We start from the raw sequence: 13,448 nt of genomic DNA, 5'->3' as shown, positions 1-13,448 counted from the left end.
ATTACTACCTACCTTCCACCACACAAGCTCCCCGAAAGTGAGGCTTGTATGCCATGTTTATCTGGCTCTTCTGTGCCTGCTATTGCTTCTACCTAGTAAAAGCGCTCTGTAAAATGGTTTGTATAAATGGATGGATTCAGAGCTTCATCACAGTTGGCAGAAAACAAACGTCATATTCCTTTGGGTGGGGAGTGAGTGTCTGCAATGTCCAGCTGAAGCTCCAGCCAGAAAGTTCTTCTTACCCAGAAGTGAAAGCCGCCAAAGCACCCATTCTTATTAACCCCAGTATCTTCCCTGGTGCCCAGGGCACGGGGAACAATTACAGCATCTTCTCTGGCTTTTTAGAGGTAGTTGCTTGGGTTATATTTTATAGAGTGCTATTGAATTTTCCTTAAGTAAATGTCACATATGAAGCTTCTAAGCCCAGAAAACAGAAGTTCTGAGGGAGGTTTTCAAATGAAGGATCCCAGCGAATTTGCCAGAAATAGGGTTGACTTGACTTGGAAAGCAGCACTACCTTTGGGAGCGGGGTGGGGGGGACCTGACTCAGATCCCTGCTCTTCACCTCAGCGCCTGCAGCTTGGGGCAGCTGACATTTTTTTCCATGCTCCACCCTCCAGCACAGTCAGCAGAAAGAGAGGCCATCTTCCCGGGCTGCTCCAGAGAAAGTCCCTGGGTTGACTTGATGGGGGTCTTGGGTCCCACACTCATCTCTGAAACTATCCTCTCGGCCAGAGAGGGCCAGAGGGAGAAGACCGGCCTGGGCCATAGTCTACTGCAGGACAGGGGAGTGTAAGGAATGGGATGTGCTTAATCCGGTGGGCTGCCTTAGCCATGGCGGGTGTGTTCCATGGCCCTCGGTGTTCCAAGGCCCTCGGTGGTTGTCTGCAACTGCAGAGTTCTGAGGCCTCTTCCCACTGTTCTTTTCTTGGCACACAGGTTTATGAGAAAGTTTAATTTATAAATTAGGTGAGAGATGAACAGCAATAACTAATCATCAAGTAGAACACTGCTACGATAGCAATCATATGAATGTGATCTCCCTCATGATGTGTAATATGTTCAGATCATGGTAAATTGTGAGTGCGAAAAGCAACATTTCAGATGGGGTGGGCGATTATATTCTTCTTTACATTAATCCATTTACTTTGCTGAAATCAATTTGTTTTAAGAGGAAATGTGTTACCAAGAAGAATCGATGCCATTTACCATAAATCTTGTTATGAAATTCCAGTCAGATGGGGGAAGCTGACACCTGCTCTTTGGGTTAAAAGGGGAGGTGTGGGTGTGTTGGAGAGGTGTTAAAATCCCATTAGCTTCAAACTGGGACTTCCCCCTTCAGGGAGAGTGAGGGCTTGAAGGAGGATTGAAAAGGCTAGCACTTTCTCAGGCCGAATGGCTGCCTGTGTCCATGTGGGGAAACCTGTCCTGACGGGCACATGGCATTCATCAAAGGGTCTTTGAGAAACCCAGTGCCAAGCCACCCCCAAATGAAACAGAATGCCTGAGGGTGGCACCCCAAGAATGGTATTTTCCAAAGCTCCCAGGGAGATTCACCGAGCATGAAGGTTGAGGAACCCAGATTGCAATGCACCCAGCTGTGTGTCTTAGTCTGAGACACACTTGGGTTTAGCAGGTCCACTGGGCTCACTGGCATGTGGGATGCACGGGATGGTGAGCATGCATCAGAGAGCAGCCTCCTGTTTCTCCAAGGAATTATCTCAGCAGGAATCCAGGGAGGTCATTTAACACTCTCAAATGCCCAAGAAGGCCACCTGCCTCTCCCAGTCCAGAAGGATCCAATTTCCAGGATGAAATCCAGCTCTCACCAGGATCCTGCCCTCACTATCTGTTCGTTACCTGCACTGGCTGTTACCTCTCTGTCCATCTGGCAACCATCCCAGAGCCAGGTCTGCTGCTGGCCAGCTGTGTGACCTCGGCCTTAGGCTCCTCATCTGCAGAGAGGGAGCCATCGCTGAGCTGTGTGACCTTCCGTTCTGGGTCTCAGACCTGTGGGTCTCATCAAGGACCAGCCACACACCCCTCAAGCCCGTGCCCAAGGGTTCACAAACCCCAGCAGAATTCAGATCTCCAGGTCTAGCCTGGGCCCAGGACCTGTGTTCCAGCGAGGACCTCAGTGGAGCCTGACGAAGGTGGACCACCAGGCACGTTTATGGCCCACACAGAGGGTCCGACGTGCATGTCCTTGTCCAGAGATCCAGCCACCCTGCCTTGCCCTCCTCACAGCAGCCTCCCTTTTACAGGTGGGAAACTGAGGCCCATCGAGGGCAGATCCTTGCCCAAGCCTCCAGCAGTACTTGGCAGCACCGGGATGCCAAAGCTCAACCTGCCTCACCCCAAACTGGTGTCCTCCTCCCCCCTCAGACCGCCACTGTCACACGGAAGCCTCGCCGGGTGTGGGGCTGCCCTTCTGGCTCTTGTTTTCCCCATGGCTCTCATTGCGTTCCTCCCCACCCGCCCGACCCACTGGCTCTAGCTGCTCCAGGTGAGCTGAGGTTTGTTTAGCTACCAGGGTATCCCCAGGCCTGGATAGTGCACACAGTAGGTGCCTAAGCAACGTGACAGTGGGTGAAGCCCCTGGACAAAGCGTCCGTTTTCCCATGTGTAAAATTGAGTCCTTGGCTCGCCCACCTCTAGTCCGTCTGCTCTCTGTAGAGCGCGCTGCCCAGAGGAGAGGGGTGGTTAACTTGCAGGGAGAAGGCAAGGCGTGGCCCGGGGAAGGCCTGCTGGGGCAGGCTGCAGCCAGGCCCTCACCTTCCGAGGACCCATCTGCTTCTCCCATCTCCTGGTGCCCCACCCCCACCTTCACGAGATCAGATCTCACTTTGCCCCAAGCCTGTCCCCAGCGTCCCCTGAGCCGGCCAGCCTCTTTGTCTTTCTTCACCTTGTAACTCCATCCTCCCAGCCTGGTCTTCCCACCGGGCTCCATCCCACCTCCTCTCAGGGAGGCCTCTGCTCCCTGACATTCTTCCTCCAGGCCGCCAGACTGCAGGCCACCAGCCTAACGGGTCACCCCTGCTCTGTTCAACCCGCTGTGTGGCATGTGCCGATGTCTTTATTTTTCACGGGTCACTTGCAGGATTCAATGACTGAGGGTCCTGCAGGGGAGGGGAGAGGTGTTAGAAACGTAACCCCAGATCAGGCCAGCCTGTCCCCGGCCTCTTGCACGCTTGGCCCTAAGTCGGGAGTTTAGGGGGTGATGAGTTTGTGCAAGAGGGCAGTCAGTGCTGCGGATGCTGAGGTGCCTCGCCCACAGCCCCCTCCCAGGCTGGCACCCCCTCGCCCCACAAGCTGTGAGTGCCAGCCCTTTCCACAACACCCCCTCCCCGTGACACCTGGGAGTCACAGCCAGGGAGGACACGCATGCTGCAGCACCCTGCTGCCCGCAGGCAGCTGGGAACGGAGAACTCACTGAGACAGGTACAGAGCTTCCCTTCCTGAAGGCCAGAGCAACACAAAGTGCAGTTCACACTCCAGAGCTCCCTGGGATTGGCCACTCTGCGTCCTGCTGAGACCATCTCCGCCCCGCCAGGCCCTGCTCCTTCCCCGCTTCCTCTGGGGGTCTCAGGCCCCATTGCGGGGGACACCCACCGAACAGTCCCAACTGGAGCCAGCACACGTGCGTGCTGGGACTGACAACCCCAAGTGACCCTCTCGTCCAACCTGGGCATCCGCTTATCCTGGGCATCTCCACCCTCCGCCCACTCCCCTCTGCTTCAAGATGGGCTCTCGCTGACCCTGCGGCCCAGCGCTGACCAGGCTGCTCCCTGCTGTCCTGCTGAGCTGAAGACTCTGCTGCTTCTGCTGACTTGGTGGGGGCAATGGCCAGAGTGGGCCTCAGTCCAGACGTCTTTCGCAGCGGACTTTTCAGGCTGGCCCTCCCACCCTCTCTGCCAGGAATGTTCCCCGTCCCCAGCGCGAAAGCCCTGGCAAGATGGGCCTTGTTTCCCCTCAGCCGGCGTTTTCTGAGGCTTAGCTGGCAGCCTTCCACACCGACCTTGGCTGGCGTAAGGAAGTGGGAGAGGCTCCTGGCCAACTCCCCATTAATGTGGCCTTTGAGGGTGCCTCAGGGGCTCCCATTCTTTCGGCCTTCTCAGGTCAGGAAGGGGAGGAGGGGACTCATCAGGGAGACAACCAGCGACTCAGCAATGCAAAGGTGCAGTGTGACCTTGGGCAAATCACGGCTAAGGTCCCCATGGGGAAGGAAGGCGCTGGGCCCTCCCCCCAGCTCCCGCCTACTCGGTTACTGACAAGTATCTGCCAGCGTGAGCGTGCTCCTGCACTCTTCCAGCTGCTGTGTGACTTTGGGCAGCCGCTGGAGCTCTCTGTGCCCCAGAGGGGGCTGCTAACTGCTTCTGGAGTCAAGGTTGCGGGAAGGCTGGAGCGGGTCAGGACTCGCACGGCCCCTGGAAGAGAGCCCAGCACATAGTACGGGGTCAATTCAGGGCACAACTTTTCGATTTTTCGAGGGAGGACATTATCCCTTTCTACAGAGTAGGAAAGCGAGATGAAGCACTTGCCTGAGGTCACTCAGCGAGGCGCTGCAGGAGATGTGGACGCGGCCTGCTGGCCCTCCTGAGGCCTTGCAGCGGGGGCTAAGCTGTGCTGGAGACCGAGCCAGGCCCAGACAGCCCCTGGGTGTGTACCGAGCCCCACACGCTTCTGTGTCAGTGTCTGCGGCCGGGAGCACTCGCTCACACACGGCTGAACGGGCACGGCGCCTCGTCAGCAGAAACGCACCGCATGGGCCCGTCCCAAGCGAGAGAAATCAGAACACAGGTTACCTTTGAGGAGACTGCCCGGAAATGGCCCCAGGGAACTTTGTGGGCGGTGGAAATGTTGAGTACCTGAACAGGTGTATCCATCCATCAACAGGCATCGTGCTGAGCACTTCAAACCCGTGCTTATATCTCAACAAATGAAAAAGCAGCAGGGGAGAAATGACCAAGGGGTTCTGATTTGTTGAGGGCTAAGTGACCACGCGCCAGGTGCTGTCCCAGGGGCCTTCCAGGTGTCTGTCGACAGGCAGCTGTCACTTCCACCTTGCAGCAGCCCAGGGGCACACCTGTGTCCACAGAGCTATGTGTACCTGTCTGCGGCTCTTTCTGATCAGGCTTAAGAGAGCTTCACTCCCGCCTTCCACCGTGTGCTGATTCCTTCCCACCCTCGGGGGTTGCCCAGGCCATGTGAGGATGCATTTGTGCCCTGGGGTGGGCACCTGGGCACCACATGCGCTGGCATAGTGGACCGCACCCCACACACCAGCCATATAGGGATGCAGGTGGCATGCCCGGGCCCTGCTGCATAGGCAAATCCAGCCCTGTTATCAGACAGTAATGGCAGGGAATCGACAGCCAGCTGCCAGCGCCAGGGAGGGGTGGGGACTCTGGGGCACCAGGCAATTAGCATCTCTAAAGGGCGTTGCAATGAATGGTGGCTAATTTGCTGGCATGGCCCCATCAGCCAAGACAGCAGGGGATGACGGCCTCCCTGGGTTTATAAGCTGCTTGCTCTTGGCTGCAGGTTTTACCCCGGAGGAGCCCACACTTCAAGGGTGTGAAGAGTGCCTGCCTGCTTACTCCAGCCCTGTGCCTGTCCCACCCATCCCCGTGGGAGCTGGGGGGCACAGGGAAGTTGGGGAGGGTGAGCATCTCGCCCAGGACCAAACAGCCAGGAGGTGGTAGACTCCTGATCGACCTTGAGTCTCAGATTCGCAAGCTCAGTGTGGCCCCCCCAACACCCCTGGGGCTCCCCCAACACCCCTGGGGCTCCCCGAGACCCCTGGGGCTCCCCCGATACCCCCAGGGCTCACATCAGCTTTCAGGGTTTTGTGTGTGTGTGTGTGTCCATTCCTTTTGCTAAAGAGACTATTCTTTCCTTGCTATTTCTCCCTTTAAATTTTAAGTAAGTTTCTATTTTTTAAGACCTGCCATTAAGGAAAACCAATATCGGATGCCCAGAAACTGAAGTACGGGGACCAGCTGTGCCTGTAACAGTTCTCAGGGGGCTCAGGTGGTTCCCCAGACACTAAACTTTTCAGTTTTAAAATCAGGAGGTTCCAGCAAGCTGGGCTGAGTTGGCTCCCTCCAGATGGAGGCTGCTTAAAGATGCAGGCCGCGAAAATGAACCAGATGATTAAACTTGAGCTCACCGCTGTGGTCTGCATCAGCCCTAAGCCTGGAGCCTGTCTATGAGCTAATCTAGCCTGGTAAGGACTGAGGGGCTCCTTTTTCACCAACACCAGAGGTCACTCTGACTGGCTTGATTAGGTCAGAATCCCAATGCAGCCGATAGTTACTGCCAGAGGAATGCACAGCTCTGACTGGTCGGGCCTGGGCCTATGGCTGGGTCAGTCTCACCCGAGCCACCTGTCTCCACAGTGGAGGTGGGACTTCATTCCCCAAAGGGTGAGAGGACTTGTTACCAGAAGGAAGGAAACCCCAGCAGCTGACCTCTCTGCCCTGGGGCCCCGGCCCCCAGCCTCCTCTCTCCTGGGTTCCCTCCCCTACACGTGGAGATGAGGGGGAGGTTCAGCTGGGTGATCTCAGGCTCTGATGGTCTGAGGTTTGCCAGGCACTCTCAGGTATTGTCCCCCCGACAGTTCTTACTGAGTTGGGGGTGCCCATCCTGCCTTCCTCCCTCCCCCTTGCTCAGAGGTAAATAAAAGGAACACAGGCGTTTGCAGGTTCAAATCCCAGCTCCACTGTTCTGGCACCTTGACTTTGGGCAAATCACTTCCCTGCTCTGTGCTTCGGTGCCTTCATCTCTTAAATGGGAGAACAGTAGTGTCTATTTAGGGTGTCACGGTGAGGATGAAAAGCAGCAGAAAGTCTTTGGTAATGGAGCTCTGTCTGGGAGGATGCATCTGGGGGCAAGGAACAGAAGCTAAACCAAACTGGCGAGGCAATGAAGGGCATTTATTGGACGAAATCTAGTGTAACTGGGTGCCGCGCAGCGTGAGGGGCAGCGTGAGGTGGCCAGGGCTCCCTCCACTGGGCCTGCCTGCCTGGTGATTCAGCATCACTCTGGATGGCGCTTCAAGGCTTCACCTCGCACTCCCTACCATCTGGAAGGAAAGCAACTCCCCACATCACATCCCGGCAAAGTCCCAGAAGTCCAGCCTATGGGTCTTGTTCAAGTCACAGCCCCACCTCTGAGCAGTCAGAGTGCCAGGGGATGCCAGCACCTCTGGAGTGCAGCCCTGATTGGCTGGGGCTTCTCAGCCCCCCATGGAGAGGCCGCAGAGGGAAGCCCTGCTGGGAATGATGTCATGGGTGGTTCAGCGCTGGAGACTTGTGATGACAGTGATGGGCGGGCTCTAGGGGCCATCTCTGGCCCTCACCATCATTGCACGCAAGGGAGAAACTGAGGCTCCATGAGGAAGACTGAGTGGCAGCGGAAGTCAGCACTGTGGCTGAGGTCTGCCTTTGGCTGGGTGACCGGAGAACCCACTCAAAAAATAGCTCTCGGGGAAGGTGGGCAAGACAAGGTAGGACCAGCTGCGTTATGCACCTTCTGCGTGCAATGTTCTGCCCTCTTGAAATTTACTCCCGCAGCGCCTGGAATGTGGGCTCTGTCTCAGCCTCCATCTTACAGGGTGCCTGAGGCCGAGGTGGCTTGCTCAGGGGCAAGGCTCGCAGCTGTGAGCAGGGGTGAGAAGCCGACGGTGCGAAGTCCCATCAGAAGGACGCGTGCATTTATTGTGTACCTACTGTGTGCTTGCTGCTTCCCCACCACTGTCTCTTACGTGGGTGGTCCGGGGGTGACCCCCTTGTTCCTGCAACCCGTCTGCCTGCGGGAGGGGTGTGGTCTTTGGAGGTAGGTAGCAGAGACCCCTTCTTGATTTCCAGAAATGGACCGTTTGTTGGGTTTTCTCAGCTGGTGGAAGCTCTGAGACTTCTTTCTGGCTCTTTGCTTCTATATCTGTATCCTGTGTGTGTCTCTGCTCCTCATCCCCAGCCCCCACCTCTTCTGGCTTGGCACTCCGCTCCAGGCAGCCTTTGAATTTTCCAGGTTCTGCAGACCCCGGCCTTTGTCTCCTGGGGCTCTCAGCACCACCCAGCTGCCCGCACTCAGGCCCCTCCCCAGCGCTGGTGTGGTGCCAATGTTTGGGCTGCTGTGGCCCTGGACAAGCTCGAAAAAGGAATTATTTCTGTCTCCTTGCATAGTTCTCAGCCTGCTTCCCAAAATGGGAAGTGGCCTGAGAGGGCCTCCTGGCTCCCAGATCCAGAGGGGGAGGAAAGGAGGGAGGGAGGGAGAGAGAACTTGGCAGAGTTGGGAGCAAGGAGGGGGGCGGTGACACCACACACCACCCCCCAACACTCACACCCCTTCCTTCACCCTGCAGCAAGTAGGGGGCCTCTGGGGGATTGTAGGCCCAGCAATGTGTTTGAGGAGCTTCAGAGGGAGGAAGGGGGAGCCCCACCATGGGGGCTGGATGGGGATAAGTGGGCTAGGGAGTGTGCAGCCCCTGCCCCAAAACTCTGGGAAGCTCAGGGGGACCTGGGGGTGGGAGAGGGCTGAGCAGCTGCCCAGTAGAATGCTTGTTCTTGCCTGCTGAGCCTGGTCCTGTGTCCTCTTCTCCCTGGCCGCTGTCCCTGACCCCTTGGGGTCCAGGCTCGGGTCAGACTCCCTGTTAGTCCGTGAGCGAGCGCCTTTCTCTAACATCCCGCACAGCCATCCAGACTCTGCCCACCCTGCATGTCGTGGTCATGGTCAGCCAGGTCACTGGCCACTGGGTCACTGAGTGTCTCACCTACACATCACAGTTGGACCAGCCAGTGTCTGAGGGACTGCCGAGGCGGCCGCCCGCCCTCCCTCCTGACACCACGATGGCCACCCAGCAGCCTGACCATCTGTCTAGTTTAGTGTCAGGCTGACCAGGCGGCTGGTCCCTGTCTGCCTGTGTCTCTCTGCCTGGGTGCTGTCTGGCTCGTCCAGTGTCCTCCTGAATGAGCAATCCACTGTCTGTCTGTCTGTCTGTCTCCACGTCTGACTGAGCGACTGCATCTGATACTCTGTCACAACCTTGACTCCATGCACAGCTGACTGACCATCGGACAGTCTGTGTCTCTCTCCCTGGGTGTCTGCCCAATGGCTGTGTGGCTGACTGATGTCTGCTTGTCTGTCTGATTGGTGACAGTCTGTCTGGCTGTCTGTTTTCCAAGGTGTGTGGCTGGTCGTCACTAGATGATGACTGAGCCTGCCTCTCACTCTCCTGTCTGACCACCTGCCGAGCTGTCTCCACACCTGACTGACAAGTCGGCTGGCAGCTTGTCTGTCTGCTGGGTATCTGTTATCTGAATAGTGGATGGTGACAGAAGCCCTGTCCACTCATCTTCTTGTCCGGCTGCCCACCTGACCCATTGTTCACCTGTCTGCCTGTTGTCTGCCTGTATACCTGATCAACAGATGAGTGGCTGACTGACTGTTTGCTGGGTCTGGCTGACAAGATGGCTGACAGCTAAAGGGCTGTTTTTTTCCACCTCCGTGGCCTAATCATGGTCACAGTGAATCTTGAATATTTGTCTCTTGGCTCTCCAAGTAGGACACCACAGGCTGTCCCAAGCAGTGGCAGGGCATGAAGGATGCTCACCTGGAACACCTACCTTGGCAACCATGCTCTGTCCTCCTCATGAACCAGGAAAGCTCTTTCCCTGCCAGAGGAGGGAGGAGAACTGGCTAGAAGCTCAGCATCTGTTCTGTCTTCTGACGTAAAATTCATCAGCAGAGTTGGGTCTTTAAGGAAGGGCGGTCAGACAGCAGCCTGTTCAACAGCTGGGTGGAATCCTATTGTCAGGGATGTGCCCCCTCCCTACCCGCAAAGCATTACTCACCCTCCCCTGGCTGGCTTCCTTCTGAGGGCCTGGGGTGAGCTGACGAAGGGAGTCTGTCCTCCTGGGGGTGGCTGTCTGTCCCTCAGATAGCCTGGATCAGCCCTGGGCCGGGAAATCCGCCCTAGTGTCTGAGCGACGAGGTAGAAGGATTTGAAAAGGGTCCCCCAAGGTGCTAGGAACACACGGTTCATCCTGCTAGGACCAGGCTCGTGAAGGAATCTGTGGCCAGAGATGAGATTCACTGTGACCATGATTAGGACTGTGACTCAGGTCAGGACTCCCTCGAGGCAAGAATTCATTCCACCTGGATCCTTGGACTCAAAGAGTCAACTCAGGTCCTTCTCCCTCAGGGACAGGCAGGCAGAGCAAGCAGCGTGCCCAGGGGCTCCTGTCCAGCCTCATCTCTCTCCCACCTGGTCTCTGAGGGCAAAGCCAGGACTCCTATCAGCCCAGGGACATGGAAGGTACAGGGGGTCAACGCTGTGTGCTGTCAGAGGTGGAAGCAGATATCCCAAGTCTGGGGGTGGGTTGGAGGCTCAGGAATGCCCCTCATACGGAGGGGAGAGAAGAGGGTCATGTGGGAGGCAGTTACAGGTGAGGCAAATCAGATAGCAGACATCTTTGGTTTCCGGTCTGGTTCTGCTTCTCAATGGCTGTGTGGCCTGGGGCAACTTACTCATCCTCTCTGGGCCTTGGCTTGCTTGTCTAGAATGGGAATCAAAGTAGTGTCCATCCATAGTCAGCCCTGGCCAACACCCCTGACTGCTAGCCTCTCCTTTTAGAGTCCCCAGATGTCATTGTTATAGCACCCGTGATACTGGGAGCTCCTTCTCCAATGTCTACCCGTCCCCAACTGTAGCAATTGCTCCCTGGGGGCAAGCGTCTAACCCGTCTCGCTCATCCTGTGTCTCAGCACCTACTAGCTACCTGCACGTAGTAGGAGCTCGAGAGCCAGTTCCTGAGTATGGGGCAGGACTTACAGTTTTGCAAGCTTGTTTACAGCAGGCCAGGCACTGTGCTTTACTTCTCTCATTTTGGGGGATGCAATCTTTTTAAAGCCGATCATTAAAATGAAGACAGGCACATGATAAATAAAGGCTAAAGCAAACAATACCGAAGAGTTTACCATGGAGATAGACATCTCACCCCACATCACCAGGCTCGGGGAAACCATTTCCTTGTACATCCTTATGTGATCTTCATGTGTTTGTGTAATTCTGCTCGCCTTCCACCTGCTCCGGGGAAGCAGGGATTTTGGTCTCTCTTGTTCCTACTGTATCTCCAACGGCTTAGAGCGGTGCCTGGCAAATAGTAGGCTTGCAATAAAGATTTGCAATCAATGCTTTTTCCTAATGTAATGGGATTGCTTCACATACGCTCCTCTGGACCTTGCTCTTTAGCTATTAATAAATTAATAAATCTTAGAGATCTTTCCACATCAGCATAAATGCATTTACCTCATTCATCTTAATGGCTAATTGTCTATGCCAAAGATATACCATCACTTACTTTAGACCCTACGTGAGGTAGTTCTTGATTTTTGTTTTTCCCTCACCTGTAACAACCTTACTTAAGCTTCACACTTGAACTCTAGAAGCGGTTGTCTCTAATTCTGGTGGAGAGACTGATTCTCAGAGAGGTTAAGGCACTTGCCCAAGGTCACACAGCTCACTCCAAACCCACTGCATGTCCCAAGTGTGTCCTCAGATGCCTGCCAGTGCCCCTTGCTGAATTTCCCCATCACCCACCTGCCACACTTCTCTGACCTGCATAGATGTGGTCCACTGGTAAGTTCTGTCCACCTTCTGCAGTTCCTCCCAGGAGCCTGAGCTGGGGTCAGGTAGGTAAGAGATCCCAGATGGACTCACAACCCTTCTTTCAGAACCGTAGTTACGACATCATAATTTTGAGCCCAGGAGATACTTGGCAATGTCGGGAACATTGTTGATGGTCACAATTTGGAGGGTGGAGCCAGGGCTACTGGTATCTGGTGGGTGGAGGCCAAGGGCTACCTCATAACAAAGAATGATCCGGGCCCATGTGCCTACAGTGTTGTGGTGGGAAAACTAGGTGAAAGGCACAGATGTTGCCTCAGACTTTCTGGGGGCAAACCCTGGCCCGCCACTTGCAGGCTGAATGACCATGGGCAAGTCATTTAACTTCTCTGTGCTTCTTTTTCCTTATGTGCGAAAAGGAAAAGGGAATAGACCCTGTCTGCAGCACTACTGTGCAGAGAGCCAGGAAGCAAAGTAAATGTCCACCAGTGGATGATTGGATCAAGGAGATAATACAACCAAAATACAGAACACTATTCAGCCAGAAGGAAGTCAAGGAAGCCATTTTCAACACAATGGAGGGAGCTTCGGGGAATTGTGTGTAATAAATCAGGTCAGAACAACAAAGACAAATGTGGACATTTACACAGCAGACAATTTGATAAAGTCAAATACTTACAAAAACTAGTGGGCACTAATAAACACTGTGAGGGCTCTGAGGTTAAAAGGATTTGGGCAGGGGAGAGAAAGGAGCAAGAGGAAATAGGGGGGATGATGCAGGAAGGAAGGAGTAGTCGCTCTCGGACGTTGTATTTGTAGGGCATGTGGAAAGTGTCTGACCTGTGGCAGGCTCCCTGTGTGAGCAGTCTTGGTTGGAATCTGCCCAGAATCCGGTGCTGGAGAGGGCTGGGGAGGTTTTGCCCCAGAGAGAACAGGGTGGCCAGGCTGTGCCTGCCCCCGCGGCCCTGCCTCCCCCGGGGAGTGTGACCACAGTTCCACAGATAGAAATAGAAACCCCTGGACACTGTTGACCTCTGCTTGGTCAGGAATGGAGAAAAAATTGCCCAGCTGTTTGTTTCCATTTGGGGGGACTGCTGAAAAACAGCTCCCGGGAGACTGTCGGATGTAGGAGTTTTCAAGAAATGCATTAAAACTCCAAACCACCCATTTACAGATGGAGACACTGAGGCCCAGAGAGGGGCAGGACTTGCTCACACAGCAAGGCGGTGACAGCTCTGAGCTGGAATCCAGCTCAGGACACGCAGGGCTCTCTCATGGAGCCCCAGGGCCCTCCCCAGGCCCAGACCAGCAGCTGGGTCCTATTTCCTCTTCCCTCTTGCTGAGCATCTGTGGAATCCAGCCCCCCACAGCAGTGTCATGCAAGTGTTTAAAAGCTGGCTTTGACAACAGACAGACCCTGGTTCGAGTCCCAGTTCCAGCAGCTCACTGGCATGACCTTGGGCAGGCCATGAACAATTCCCTAAACCTGGTGCACGTGACACGTCACTGTTGAAGGGATTGAAGACAATGTGTGATCCTCCAGCGCATTGCTGAGAGGATACAAATCAACCATGCCTCTTTGCAGGGCAGTGTGACAACATCTAGGAATATCTGGAAGCACCTGCACTGTCATTCAGCAATTCTACTCTTGTAGCTTCCCATGTGGGAAATGAAATATGTACCTGGCTACTCTTTGCAGGCTGGTTTGCAATGGCAAAAAATTGAGAGTAATGCAAACGTGGACCAAGAGAGGACTGGTTAGAGGCACTCAGGCATCTGTACCAAGTCCCTGATGTAGTCACAGAAAAGTGCTGAG

General features: G+C 55.1%; 1 protein-coding gene across 1 annotated transcript in view; it reads left to right on the top strand.

Moving 5' to 3' along the window:
* KCNB1 (potassium channel, voltage gated Shab related subfamily B, member 1) overlaps nt 1-13,448 on the top strand; it is an 87,365-nt gene that overhangs the window by 21,410 nt on the left and 52,507 nt on the right. The gene's annotated exons all lie outside the window — the stretch shown is intronic.

This window comes from Condylura cristata, unplaced genomic scaffold (assembly GCF_000260355.1).
Source record: "Condylura cristata isolate star-nosed mole 26May11 unplaced genomic scaffold, ConCri1.0 scaffold00022, whole genome shotgun sequence".
Lineage (NCBI taxonomy): Eukaryota > Metazoa > Chordata > Mammalia > Eulipotyphla > Talpidae > Condylura > Condylura cristata.
The sequence above is the reverse complement of the archived record's forward strand: the minus strand, read 5'-3'. Positions and strand labels throughout refer to the sequence as shown.